Source organism: Heterodontus francisci, chromosome 10, assembly GCF_036365525.1.
Source record: "Heterodontus francisci isolate sHetFra1 chromosome 10, sHetFra1.hap1, whole genome shotgun sequence".
Lineage (NCBI taxonomy): Eukaryota > Metazoa > Chordata > Chondrichthyes > Heterodontiformes > Heterodontidae > Heterodontus > Heterodontus francisci.
This window is the reverse complement of record NC_090380.1, coordinates 73,788,177-73,803,556: the sequence shown is the minus strand read 5'-3', so window position 1 is coordinate 73,803,556 and position 15,380 is coordinate 73,788,177. Positions and strand designations below refer to the sequence as shown.

The 15,380-nt window shown below is 43.4% G+C and overlaps 1 protein-coding gene across 3 annotated transcripts in view; it reads left to right on the top strand.

The window, feature by feature from the left end:
- The first annotated feature begins 3,128 nt into the window (after positions 1-3,128).
- Positions 3,129-15,380, top strand: part of tent5c (terminal nucleotidyltransferase 5C) — a 36,273-nt gene continuing 24,021 nt past the window's right edge. Inside the window, exons 1-2 of one of the 3 annotated variants that reach the window (XR_010975839.1) lie at positions 3,129-3,577; positions 6,739-7,969. The gene's annotated coding sequence lies outside the window, so the exon portion shown is untranslated. Of the gene's footprint in view, positions 3,578-6,738; positions 7,970-15,380 lie in introns of those variants that run through there. The other 2 variants (XM_068040745.1, XM_068040744.1) reach the window with 2 other exon arrangements.

Sequence of the window (15,380 nt, the reverse complement as noted above, 5' to 3'; positions counted from 1 at the left end):
GGCACTCACCACCCTCTGTGTAAAGAACTTGCCTCGCACATCCCCTCTAAACTTTGCTCCTCTCACCTTAAACCTATGTCGCCTAGTAACTGACTCTTCCACCCTGGGAAAAAGCTACTGACTATCCACTCTGTCCATTCCATTCATAACTTTGTAAACCTCTATCATGTCGCCCCTCCACCTCCGTCGTTCCAGTGAAAACAATCCGTGTTTATCCAACCTCTCCTCATAGCTAATGCCCTCCAGACCAGGCAACATCCTGGTAAGCCTCTTCTGTACCCTCTCCAAAGCCTCCACGTCCTTCTGGTAGTGTGGCGACCAGAATTGCACGCAATATTCTAAGTGTGGCCTAACTAAAGTTCTGTACAGCTGCAGCATGATTTGCCAATTTTTATACTCTATGCCCCGACCGATGAAGGCAAGCATGCCGTATGCCTTCTTGACTACCTTATCCACCTGCGTTGCCACTTTCAGTGACCTATGGACCTGTACGCCCAGATCTCTCTGCCTGTCAATACTCCTAAGGGTTCTGCCATTTACTGTATACTTCCCACCTGCATTAGACCTTCCAAAATGCATTACCTCACATTTGTCCGGATTAAACTCCATCTGCCATTTCTCCGCCCAAGTCTCCAACCGATCTATATCCTGCTGTATCCTTTGACAATCCTCAACACTATCTGCAACTCCACCAACCTTTGTCAACCACAAACCTACTAATCAGACCAGCTACATTTTCCTCCAAATCATTTATATATACTACAAACAGCAAAGGTCCCAGCACTGATCCCTACGGAACACCACTAGTCACATCCCTTCATTCAGAAAAACACCCTTCCACTGCTACCCTCTGTCTTCTATGACTGAGCCAGTTCTGTATCCATCTTGCCAGCTCACCTCTGATCCCGTGTGACTTCACCTTTTGTACCAGTATGCCACGGTTGACCTTGTCAAAGGCTTTACTGAAGTCCATATAGATAACATCCACTGCCCTTCCTTCATCAATCATCAATTGCTAGATCTGTTCTGAGTTCATCCCATTTAGTACAGTGGTAATGCCATACAACACGATGGAGGGTGTCATCAGTGTGAAGATGGGAATTTGTCTCCACAAGAACTGTGTGGTGGTCACTCCTAACAATACTGTCATGGATAGATGCATCAGTGACATGTAGATTGGTGAGGACAAGGTCAAGTAGTTTTTTATCTCGTGTTGTTCTCTCACCATCGGCTGCAGACCAGCTCAGTAGTGGTAGAGGAAGCACACTTGGTGATGGACATTGAAGTTCCCCCACCCAGAGTACATTTTGTGCCCTTGCCACCCTCAGTGCTTCTTCCATGGTATTCAATATGGTGGGGTATGATGACTCATCAGGGTGGTAGGAGGTAATCAGCAGGAAGTTTCCTTGCCCATGTGTGATCTGATGCCATGAGACTAACATTGACTGGCCTACTCCTGTTCCTAATCCATCAGCTTTCATGGTTATGTTGTTATGGTATCAGCCTGCAAACCACCAGATTTAAGTAATTCAATTTCCCTGTGTGTGACACGGTGTTTGTGAGTGCTGTACCCCACGTGTGTTACAGAATCTCTGTTACAAGGTTGTTTTTGTAAAAATATTTTTTCATTTAGAATCAGTTTTTAGTCATCCTGTGTTGCCCTCTTTAAAAACATTCATTTCTTTTCAGGAAAATAAGCCCATTTCTAATCACTCCCACCCTCACCAAAACTCTGCAAATAGGTCAAATGTTTCAAAACTGATTTACAGACACTGAAAGAAGTAGCAATTCTAATATGACTTTAAAGAGGGAAAATGGAAGGAAGTGGTAAAGAACTGAAGAAAATGCGACACAGCAAACTCGAACGGGACAACTTTTATAATATGACATTGAGAAAAGAAGGAAAATTTCAGCTCCAACATAGAAAGAGGCAGAGTGAGAAAGCTGATTTTAGAAAATAAAAGATAACTGCAATGTGCATCATTTACTATCCAGTTTGAGGGCAGATAACCTGAGTGGCCAATGTCATTTGAAAGTTGTCTGTGTCATATAATTACATTATGTTAAAAATGCACCTTTGTAAACAGGTAAGAAATTTGGCTTAGACATAAATTGGTTAGTCTGGAGTACAATCTTACTAAGCATTTTATAACTGAATAATACATGCAGTAACAACCGCTCAACTTTTTGCAGAAAAGCTTTTTGTTGATAATTATCTTGTCAGAGCTCAATCAAAATTGACAGTGATAGACTGAGAAATAGACATAAGTAAATTTAAGAGAATCATGTTATTGGAGCAACTGAAGGGCGCTCTTTATTTGTAATTGCATTTATCTCATTCTGTCAGACGCTATGGTGAGTAAATGACATTTTGTCCATGAGGGATTCTGTTGTTTCTGTATTTTGGAATCCAGGACTTAGTTTAACAGCCTGTCAAGATGTCTTGGCTACCTACCGTTAGTCTCTCTGTCCCTGTCCCACTCTGCTTTTCTGTTTTACATGACTCTTCTGAAGTACTATCTGCTCCATCCTATAAAATTCTCCTGATTTGGAGATCATTGCCCTTTTGTTAGTTGCCCTGTCTTCAGACACATATTACAAACAGGTGGAGAAATTGCACAAACTTTGACCAGCATGGGTTCAATTATCTCGTGACAATAGGAGTGTGAGAAATGGTCTGTCTTCCTATTGCTGATTTTTCTACTGCCTCACCTCAATAACCACAATAACAATCCTCTCCTTGAGTTTAATGGTTTATTGGACGAATTTGCACTCTGGACACAGTGTGAATTCACAGAGGTCATCCAATAAGGTGCATCTACCACCCAATGACATAGTGTGGCTAGCTCTATCCTGTCAACAAAATTAATTCGCATTGGCATTGCATACTATTTTGCTTGCTAGCTAGCTAATATAGTTGTTCTGCTCTCCATTGATGTTTGTCTGTTTGGCTACTTTATTTATTGGGAGAAATGTGTTTTAAATCGGACTGTGTTTTGATGGCATTAGATTGGCTATAGACTTTATATACAGATTAATTGCCCCATGTCCGTGGCTGAGTCAATAATTTCGTCAAATGTCCGTTGTGCAACATGTCGGTGCCTATCCCTGACAAGGAAGCCAAGGCGTTGAAGAGAATACTGAACGAATGGCTGCACCAAATCATCGCCTCTGCTGTGACATTTCGTGCTGGAATTGCTGCTGTTTGCTTGTATTGACAGCAGAGGGGGTGGTGTCACCAGCCTCAGACCGACAGGCTGGCTTTCAGCCCACAGGTCTGACGAATCTGTCTCCATGGAGATAAGTTTACGTACGGATCACGGAGAGGTTTGGCGCTGTGATCCCATTTATACAGACTGTGTCGGAGAGACAGATCACATTTATAGGTGGACGAGAAGCGTACAGACTGAAAAAGATCCTCACAAGTTACTCAACAAGGACTTCACGTGGGACTGAACCCAGGACGCTTTAAATTCTAATTCTAAACATTATGTTTTATTTCACTTACAAAGCTTTGGCTGTGACTTTCTGAACACCAAAAGGTCTGGTCAGCAATTCCATTGCACTATTTGCAGGGGTGAGTAACACCGCAGAGCCAGTTTGTGAGCCGTGTGTAAGCTGTCACATTTCACTGCAGGCAGCGCCACCATTAATACGCTGAATCAGCAAATACTATTTTTAAACAGTGTCAGATAGATACTAACACCTAATTTATACATAGACAGCTTGTATCTATATATAATGGATATACTTAAATAAGGTAATGTTAATTAACAACTTCTAGTAGAACTGCTAGCTATATTCTCTATTGCCTTGCACTTTGGAAAGTAGGTGTTTCTTCTTAAAGGTGTTAGCACCTATTTCAATTTGACAAAATTAATAGAAAATGGTCCTAAACTAAAATATAATTATCTTATAAGTGTATAAGTCATGACTTTCGGAAAAGGAAATTGAGATAAAATAGAACTATCATTCAGTTGCAGCCCCCTGTCACCACTTTTTGTACAATTCGAATAGATTTCGTGAATAGTAAAGATTATCGGTACCGTATCCACTGAACCTGTTAACAGGCTATAATCCAACTGAAAGGTTTTTTTTTCCTGTAAGACATGTTTATTAAACCGTAATATGTAAAGTGATACTAATAGTTGTAAAACTTACTTGCGTACGAAGTAGTTTGAAAGAGTATTTTGCAGCGATGTGAAGCAGCACGCTCTTAAAAAAACTCTAAGCAAATGACACTATAGAGGCGTTATAATTGCATGGATACATACATTACAGGCATAAGAGCGAACGCCGTTCATTAACACTTGAATACCGCTTTTAAAAATTAATGATGTGCAAATTGATTTCTGGTGATAGATTTATCTACAAAATGTTAACAACACAGCGGAATAAAGAACACGTCTGGGGTCTGTTTCTGAGACAGTACGGTGAGCTGCTAGCAAAACAAGTCCTTACTAAAATAGTGCATGATGTGGGTGATATGATTCTTGTAAGAAGGTCATAAGGGAACTTGAGCTTATGTGTACACGAGAACTTAGTTGAGTATTTAAGGACCAAAAGATTTTTCTTCAAAGAGTAGACAATATTAATTAAAAACTCAACACGAAAAGGGGAAATAGCAACTCTTTGGTTCTACATTTTGATAGAGATTATTGTGAATGATGCATATATTCGAGGAACTGTCACTCACTGATTAACGTCTGTTTCCCACACGTGCTCCTTAAAACTACTTCCCTGTAAAAAAAATAAGTGAAATCCACGTATGTTTACGTCACAGTAAAAAAACAAAGAAAATTGAAATCTTCAGTCACATCAAAGACGCTACTGTGGTCTTGGTAATTCTTTGAAACACACGGAGACTGAATGTACTTTGGTGGGATCTGTGTGTACAGTATTAAATGTAAAAACATATTAAAAAGGAAAGGTCCTTTACAAATCTGATTAGCAAAGCAAGAACATTTTGTAACAGCAGATGGACTTTGACGACTAAAACTTAAAATCTTGAAATCGAGGAGGCTGAGCGCAGCCTGGTGGGGATAGAAAGTAATACATAAAACATCACATACTTGCTCGTTAGGTACGAGGAACAGTGCACAACCAACAGTGCTCCACTTTAAGTTTTACATAATACTTCAGCTAGCCCCGAACTCACATCAACAGGTAATTTAAAAAATGACATGGGAGAAAACCGTTGACAGTCGCTGAACTGTTTTATAATAGACATCTCGTGACATTTAAGACATTTGTAGATTTGAGATAAAAACAAAGTTAGCTTACTATACTAGAGGAACCAACCTTTATATGCATTTAGGAATTCAAAAAAATCGCAAGATAATTATTGATAAGGAAGGCTACTTGGCCTATCATAATTCATCTGAAGAGATTCTAATGCCGTCTAATTGTTTCTTAGATGGTTTGAGGTATTGCGTTCGTTACTGTTTCTGGAGTTGTATTCCACATATTGATCAATAACAACAAGATCAGTCTTTGTATGAATAAGAATTTCCTGATATCACACATAAAATTGCATTTAATAATTTGTACTTGTGTCTCTTAGTTCTACACCTACAGTTTAATGTAAAGTGATTTTGTGGGTTACCTTTTTTATATATCCTTAACACCCTTCCAAGTTTCTCCAATCTTTTAGAACTCAGATCCCTGGCACTAGGGCTCAGACTTAGGCTCTGCTCTGCACTGTCTCTGGTGCCTGATTGTGTCTCCGTCAGATCTGAATGCAAAATACTAAAGATGGGGTTTAAATAGAGCGCAGGGCAGTTTGATGCTCTGACTTATGTCCTATAGCATATTGTTTGTTGTCCTGCATTGGTTGGACTTGTTTAGTGCAGCCACAAAGACCCTCAATACTCTTTCAGTTTTATCCTTAGATATTTGGATATCTTTCAAGACAAGATTATGTGTGCCATCGAGTTAATCTTCACACGTGTCCGTCCTGCTTTACACTTGGCTGCATTAAATTTTATGGGTCATTATTCTGCCCACGTAGGTATCTTGCCCAGTTCATTCTGTAATTTCTAAACAGCCTCCTCCAATTTCACAGCCCTTCTTAGTTTGGTACCATTTGAAAATTTGCATTGTATATCTGAATTCAGGTTCCTTGTGTAAATTAGAAGCAGTCGTGGTTTTCACACCCATCCCTGAAGCATTACCACTACAACGTTCTCATCCGTCAGCTCAGCAGCAATGTTGGGGTCGAATCAGTTCACACCCTTGTTGGCAGACCTGGCTGCTTCAGTCATCTGTAGTCCTGAAGCACACCACATTCAATAACATAACTAACTCCTCCACCCTGCACTCCTTGTTTCTTACTCTTCAGCCAGTCTCTGGGCCATTCCCAAGGTATACCTCATATCCTCATAGTTTTGAGTTCATTTTTTAACCTTCTCTAGCGAAACTTATCAAAAGCCTTTTGGAAGTCCAGGTCACAGGGTTTACCAGAGTCCATGTGGGCTGTCACTTCTCAAAAGAAGTGAAAAAGGCAGGATCTTTCCCTTCCAAACCTATGTTGATTGCAAACTGATTCTTACATTCAATCAAATCCATTATTTATATTTCCAACTGACTTTCTTGAATCCAATCTAAAATTGGCAGAATAAATTGAGGGCTCGAGCGGTAGGGAGTATTTTCTTTAAATAAATAAACTGTGATTTGCACTGCAGTTGGCTGGGTTCTACACTACGTCTGACCAATTGAGGTGCTTGAACTTATTTCTAGGTATTTCGAATCCAAGCTCGCAGCAGGTTCCATTTTCTCTCCATTCCGGTTGTATGATACACACAGCATTGGGGTTCTTCGAGGACAACGTTAACGGCAACAAAAACAAGAAATGCTGGATTCACTCAGCAGGTCTGGCAGCATCTGTGGAAAGAGAAGCAGAGTTAACGTTTCGGGTCAGTGACCCTTCTTCGGAACTGACAAATATTAGAAAAGTCACAGATTATAAACAAGTGAGGTGGGGGTTGGGCAAGAGATAACAAAGGAGAAGGTGCAGATTGGACCAGGCCACATAGTTAACGGCAATTGTGGATAAATCCCTCATTTTGTTTCCTTTTTGTACAAGCGTTGGAGTGAGGAGAACAAAAGGTCGGCTGCACAAGCCCGAGCCACTCTCGGGCTCCGTTTTGCCACTATCTAACTCACCGCTTGCTTTTTTCCCCCGTCAGATTCTCTCCTTTCTATAAGATCTGTCTGTTATTTTGGAACTGAAGGATTTCGAAAGTACTTTACACATGTTCTATTGAATATTGAAACATCAATCCTTTAGTTCATCCGGATCAAGACATGAAGTTAAGGATGAGTTCCTTAATTTTTCTCTTGCCCTCCCCCCCCCCCCTCAACAAAGCTGACCACATAGCTTTTTATGACATGGCCTTGCACCATAGGACATGTTGTTTAAAAGCTATTTGCTATATCTCAGCAGTCTAGTGTACAGAACTGTCTCTTGGTCCCCGGATATCCGGGCTAAGTCATTAAATTACAGAATGAGTAATGTAACACTTGGCATTTTGAGTCGAGCTTAATTATTGTGCTTTCCGGATTGGAACTAAAGTTTCATTTAAGAAAAAAAAACTGCCCGTCTGAAACTGTTCCAATATATTATAAACTGTAACTGCGTAAGGTATTCAAAAATGCAAATACATTTAATGTCATCGATACATTAAAATAATATCAGAAGAAATAACGTAAATAGATTTGTATATTTACAAAATATTCTTCGTGATCAGTGAAAATCAATGCATTCTCAGTCATCAGTGTTTTTACTTAAGTAAGTTACGTAATTACAAATTACAAATCATTATACTGTAGCTATTGCCTCTCTTCCCATGGGTTGCCAACATTGTCCCAGAGTCACGAGGAATTAAAAACGATTCTCCCAGTCACCATGGGAGAAAAATAATAGCAACGTTAAAAAAAATTGTGTGTATTTTCATTTTCCTTGAACACTTTTGTTCATTATAAAAGTATTGGAGATTGAAGTGGTTGCTTGACTGACAGTCAACAATCATCCAATTGGGTAACAAAAACTCTGTTCACATTCCAAGTGTTGTGGGAAGGCAATGCGCTGCAAGGATGGTCATGTCGGGCAACCAATGGCAGAAGCATACAACGGGACGGTTGGAGGCAAGAGGTCATGTGATGAAACTTTCCAGAATACATCCAGAGTTGGCAACCCTCCCACCTCTCACACACACACGTATTCCTGAACTCCATCAAAATGAAAAAGAAATTGTTTGTATTGCCACATCAGTCTCCTGCTAACAAGTCTTCACCAGTGTATCAGAATTGAGGCAGGAATACCTTCACATTGTGGTATGAAACCATCTGGGAAATTTTATGTTCTCCCCTGTGGCGGGTTTGGAGGCGGGGAGAGTGTGTAATTGGGTGGGATGGTGGCGGGGGGATCCCGTCACCTTCCCACCTCTGCGGAAATTAAGTCCAGGGTGGGAAAGCCCGTTCATAAGCATTGCCAACATTGTCCCAGAGTCACCAGGAATAAAAAATTCCCTTAAGTAGGCAACAATCCCCAATTAAGGTACCCATCCCGCCACCGCCGCAATTAGCCAAGTGATGGGCATGCCTGGTGCTGCATGAGGAGCACGGCAAGAAAAACTATGTGGGTTGCTAGCTCTGGGGTTGGGGGGGAGGGGGTGGGTTGGGGGGTGCGTGGAGCCCCTCGTTAAATGCACTTAGTGTCTGAACGAGGGACCCGGCATCAGGAATGGCTGGGCCCGCTGAGAGCCACCCCTTGCCCTTGCTGCCGACCCTGTTACATCCCCTCCCCTGCGATCTACACCCTGTGAGACCCCTCCAGCCCTGACCTACCTGTGGCCTGGGTCCAGCACCGCTCCTGGGCCTTAGGTAGGTGCTCCACCAGCAGCAATCATGGCTTCCACAGTGCCACTGCTCAGTTAAAGAGCTGCTGGCCTCTGATTGGCCAACAGCTCTCACAGAACAGGACTTCTGTGGAGGTCCCACCACTGCCCAGTTAAGAGCCTAACTGGCACTTCATTCGGCGGGTCTCCCACAGAAGGGGCAACGAGGGTTCTCGGCGGCGCTTTTGCTGGAGGTCGAGACCCCTTTGCCCAACTAAATCCCACCCCATGTTTCACAGTTAGATATTATCATAATTTTGTAAAGATATAAACAATGTAAGAATCTGAAGGCAAATAAGTTGTGCAGTGGCATTCAGCCACACTGTATCATAAAGTAGTAGGATTACTGCATGATGTCTCCAGATAGCAAGTTTTCAATTGCACCCTTGCTGTTTGGGAGAGATACTGAGCAGAGGTGAGATAACTTTTTTTTATTTATTCATGGGTTTGCTGGCTAGGCCAGCATTTATTGCCCAAACCTAGTTGCCCATGAGAAGGTGGTGGTGAGCTGCCTTCTTAAACCGCTGCAGTCCATGAGGGGTAGGTATACCAATAGTGCTGTTAGGAAGGGAGTTCTAGCATTTTGACCCAACGACAGTGAAGGAACGGAGATATAGTTCCAAGTCAGGATGGTGTGTGGTGTACATCTGCCGCCCTTGTCCTTCTAGTTGGTAGAGGTCGCAGGTTTGGAAGGTGCTCTCTAAGGTGCCTTGGTGCATTGCTGCAGTGTACCTTGTAGATGGTACACACTGTTGCCACTGTGTAGGTGGCGGAAGAAGTAAATGTTTGTGGATGGGGTGCCAATCAAGCGGGCTGCTTTGTCCTGGATGGTGTCGAGCTTCTTGAGTGTTGTTGGAGCTGCACCCATTCAGGCAAGTGGAGAGTATTCCATCACACTCCTGACTTGTTCCTTGTAGATGGTGGACAGGCTTTGGGGAAGTCAGGAGGTGCCGCAGGATTCTTAGCCTCTGACCTGCTCTTGTAGTCATGCTATTTATATGGCCATCCCAGTTCAGTTTCTGGATGTTGATAGTGGGGGATTCAGTGATCGTAATACCATTGACTATCAAGGGGAGATGGTTAGATTCTCTCATGTTTGAGATAATTATTGCCTGGCACTTGTGTGGCACAAATATTACTTGCCACTTATCAGTCCAAGCCTGGATATTGTCCAGATCTTGCTGCATTTCTACACGGATGGCTTCAGTACCTGAGGAGTCACGAATGATGCTGAACATTGTGCAATCATCAGTGAACATCCCCACTTCTGACCTTATGATTGAAGTAAGGTCATTGATGAAGCAGCTGAAGATGGTTGGGTCCAGGACACTACCCTGAGGAACTCCTACAGTGATGTCCAGGAGCTGAGATAATTGACATCCAACGACCACAACCATCTGACTTTATGCTGGGTATGACTCCAACCAGCCGAGAGTTTTCTCCCTGATTCCCATTGACTACAGTTTTGCTAAGGCTCCTTGATGCCATACTCGGTCAAATGCTGCCTTGATGTCAAGGGCAGTCACTTTCACCGCACCTCTTAAGTTCAGTTCTTTTGTCCATGTTTGAACCAAGGCTATAATGAGAGTCAGGAGCTGAGTGGCCCTAGCGGAACCCAAACTGAGCATCACTGAGCAGGTTATTGCCAAGCAAGTGTCGCTTGATAGCACTGTTGATGACACCTTCCATCACTTTACTGATGATAGAGCGTCGACTGATGGGGCGGTAATTGGCCGGGTTGGATTTGTCCTGCTTTTTGTGTACAGGACATACCTGGGCAATTTTCCACATTGCTGGGTAGATGCCAGTGTTGTAGCTGTACTAGAACAGCTAGGGGCGTGGTAAGTTCTGGAGCACTGGTCATCAGTACTATTGCCAGAATGTTGTCAGGGCCCATAGCTTTTGCAGTATCCAGTGCCGTCAGTCATTTCTTGATATCATGTGGAGTGAATCGAATTGGCTGAAAACTGGCATCTGTGATGCTGGGGACTTCAGGAGGAGGCCGAGATGGATTATCCATTTGGCACTTCTGACTGAAGAGTGTTGCAAATGCTTCAGCCTTATCTTTTGCACTAATAATTATTTTATCTGTTGTACTGATGTGCTGGGCTCCCCCCTCATTGAGGATGAGGATATTTGTGGAGCCACCACCTCCAGTTAGTTGTTTAATTGTCCACCAGCATTCATGACTGGATGTGGCAGGAGCTTAGATCTGATCTGATCTGTTGGCTGTGGGATTGCTTAGCTCTGTTGCATGCTGCTTATGCTGTTTGGCACGCAAGTAGTCCTGTGTTGTAGCTTCACCAGGCTGACACCTCATTTTGAGGTATGCCTGGTGCTGTTCCTGGCATGCCCTCCTGCACTATTCATTGAACCAGGGTTGATCCCCTGGCTTGATGGCAATGGTAGAGTGTGGGATATACGAACATACGAATTAGGAGCAGGAGTAGGCCGCTCAGCCTTTCGAGCCAGCTCCGTTATTTAATAAGCTCATGGCTGAACTGATTACTCCACATTTCCACCTATCCCTGATAACCTTCCACTCCCTTGCTTATAAAGTATCTATCTACCTCTGCCATACCGGGCCATGAGGTTACAGATTGTGGTTGAGTACAATTCTGCTGCTGCTGATGGCCCACATGGATGCCCAGTTTTCCATTTCTAGATCTGTTCAAAATCTATCCCATTTAGCACAGTAGTAGTGCCACACAACGTGATGTTGAGTATCCTCAATGTGCAGACGGGTCTTTGTCTCCACAAGGACTGTGGGGTGGTCGCTCCTAGCACTACAATCAAGGAACCAGAAGCTGATAGTTTATAAGTAGGATTGGTCAGAGGCCCAGGAAAAATTGATTTGTCTGCTTTCCACAAGTCAGCAGCTTAACAAAAACTGACTTTTAAAACCTCATTTATCAATGTACTTTTTAACTGTATAAGTATATTTTATATATATTTCATATTCAGCTGAAATAATCACTATCTTCCAGCTACTTAAACTATTTCTTTCATTATTTTATGAATCTTAATTATACCATCTTTCAATCTTCATTTTGGCATTGTTACAGACAGGTAGAAGTTGATAGGGATGGGTTCCCCTCTTTCGCCTGTCAACTGACCGAAGATAGTGGCCGGAATTTTATGGCCCCCCAACGAGTAGGCTGGTAGTGGTGGCAGGCAGGGGCAGGGTGCGTAAAATTGAGTGAATGATGGGGGAGGCCTTTCCCGACCCCCTCCTGGCCCGCTGGAATTTTACACAGGGCGGCGGTGGAGAGAAATGGCCTGCCCGCCCCAGGCTAATCAAGGCCCTTAAGGGGCCAATTAACTGCCAGTTAAGGGCCACCTCCCGGACAGCAAAGGCCCCAAGAACCCTGCCTGGTTAAACCAGGTGGCCTTCTTGTGCGCTGCGGTGGGGAGGGGCCCTCCTGATCGGGCACCCTGTGTCCCACGAAGAGCCGCCCCAACCACCCCAATGCAGAACACCCCCTCCTGCCCTCCAACCGACACCCCCCACCCTCTTACTCTCCAGGGTCCGGCCATTTGTCCCCGGCAAGGCCCTAAAAACTTACCTGAGTTCCGGGGCTGTCATTCCTGTTGCCGCCGATGGCTGGGTGTAGTCCCAGCAGTGGCCACAGCTCCCGGTGGCGCTACTGGGACTAATAGCTGCTGGCCTGCTGATTGGCCGGCAGCTCCATTAGGTGGAACGTCCTGCCTCAAGGTGGTGGAAATCCCGCCCAAGACCAATTAAGGGACTGGGCGCAAAAAATCTTGGCCTGGCTCCCCAGGCCTGGCAGAGACAGGCTCGCCACTGACTTTTCAGCCGGTGGGTGGGGCCTTCCACCCAACGTAAAATACCAGCCATTGTTGCGTTGAAATTTTTTTTTTATCCTGAGTGTTTTAATGATCAACAAACAGAGAAATGACAGGTTTTCTCATAAGTTTGAAAGAAAGATAATAGTTTATTATACAACACCCAAAAATGTACGAAACATCACCACTGTCACAAGCATACAGATACACACACACGCACACACACACGAAAAGCTAGAGATTAAAAGATGCATTTAGGTCTGATGGTTTAAATGTGTCCTCTGTTTAACTTACTTTTGTCTGCGGTGAAGACTTGGAATGGTGCAGGCCTGTATTCTTTTCCCTTGCTCACTGAAGTCTGCAATGCCATTGTTAACGCAATTCATTGGAGAGAAGTAGCCATTAACACAGAATTTAGATTTTAATGCCTTCTCCAAGGCTTGTCCAGACATGAAGGTTGGCTCAGGTTTCTAGCAGTTTCCATGTGTATTAGCAGTACAGGATCAAGTCATCTGACCTCTCGACTCCATTTTATTTTTGGGAGGTTTAGGAAGACAGATGCGCTGCTGCAGACTGCTTTTGTTATATTCTAGCCAAAGGTCAATGGCGAAGTCCTGGTATGATTTCTCAGGTGGGAAATTCAAGGCCAAACTCCAGGAACCGTCCACATGTAGTTCAAAGCTGGTAATCTTAGGCAGGGTCCTGTCCCTTCAATGGCAGAGATGGTTCGCTCTCTCTTCTGTTCTTGCTTTGTCTGCCCAGAATGTATCTTCTTAAAAATCCCTATCAGAAACCTGGTTTCTGTCATTTGACCAGAGTTTCTGTCTCATTGTTCTCATAAATGGTGTCTGATGGTGAGGCCATTGTTAGACAATGGGGTCTGGGTGTCACTCATCTTCATTCCACCTTGATAAAGTGGAATTTTTTCACACCCATTCTGTTTAATTTGAATTTGGAGTCACCAAGTCTGCAATGCTATTGTTAACGCAATTCATTGGAGAGAAGTAGCCATTAACACAGAATGGATTGTTTACATTTTAATGCCTTCTCCAAGATTTGATAAGAAAAGAAATTTGTCCAGACATGAAGATTGGCTCAGGGTTCTTGCAGTTTCCATGTGTATTAACAGTACAGGATAAAGTCACCTGACCTCTTGACTCCATTTTGTTTTGTGGGAAAAGTGTTTGTTTTCCAGTTTGGGTTTAGTTCATAGTTTCTCCTTGCATGTGTGTGACAACATTCACACTAATCCTAATTATTTCAGTTTATCCTATGTAAAGTCTTGAAGTGTTTTGTTGCTTTTTCTCTACTCTTTCAAATGCAACACTGGTGTTTTGTAGGCATTGCGAATATATTTTAAATATATCACAATTCTATTGTATTTTAATAAATCAAGGACAGTGCATAATTATGTAGTGTCTTTAGAATCAAGAAAATATCCTCAGGCACTCCATAAATAAGCATAAGAACATGTATGCTGTGCCAAGCGGAAGAGACTGGGTGGGTCAGCAAAAGGTTGGTCAAGGAATTGCATGTTGCGAATTATATTAAAAGTGGAGAAGGAGGTGGATATATTGAGAAAAGGAGTTCCAATAGTGTCAAGGTGGCTGAAGGCTCTGCAAAATGGTAGGGCAAATGGAGGGAGGGGTGCACAGGAGGTCAGAGAGAAGTGCAGTGTATAGAACAGAATAATAGGATTGGAGTAAATTGCAGAAATATGATGGGGCAAGGCCACAGAGGGACTTACAGATGAAGACAAGACTTGAAATTTGGCAGGTAGGAAGCCATTGTGTCAGTAATGATAGGATGGGCATATGGGACCTAGTGTGTGACATGTACCAGAATTTTGATCAAGTTTGAGTTTATGGTGCATAAGGGATGAACATAAGAAATAAAAGGAGTAGGCTATATGGCCTTTTACCCAGCTCCACCATTCAGTAAGATCATGGCTCATCCTGTGCCTCATCCCCACTTTCCTGCCCTATCCCCATATCCCTTGATTCCCTTGAAAGGTTGGTACAGAAAGTATTAGAAGCAAAATACTGCAGATGCTGGAAATCTGAAATAAAAACAGAAAGCACTGGAAATATTCAGCAGGTCCGGCAGCATCTGTGGAGAGAGAAACAGAGTTAATGGGCTGAATTTTATAGAGCCCTCGACGTTGGGAACAATGGCGGGGGAGGACATGAAGATCACTACGGATGAGGCCTGCCACGGACCCCGGTGCTTGCGGGGCCCGGCCCGATCTCAATGGAGGCGGAGAGGCCTTGTGGTGGCCCCCACCCGCCCCCGCCGCTTGGTGACCAGACCATGATTTTCATATGTAAATAAATTAACCTACCTGAATTAATGAGCGGGGTCAAACTTTTCGGATTGGTCGAGGGAGTGATGGGAAGGGATAAAGGACAAAGGTTGTGAACTTTGGGAGGGGTGGCGGGGGAAGGTCATATATTCTAGGTAAGTATTCCAGGGGGGAAAGGGCAGGAATGATGTGTAATGCTATTGGGGGGATGGGAGAGGGGCTGGAAAAGTTTATAAAATTATTTACAATAACATGTACTGCACTTTATCTTTAAAAATGTAAATTGTAATTTAGGGCTCTAAGCCCTTTAAAAATGGTGCCAGCGCCCGCGCATTGGCGCCGGACGCCACGTCGTCAGGGTGGGGTGGGGCTGC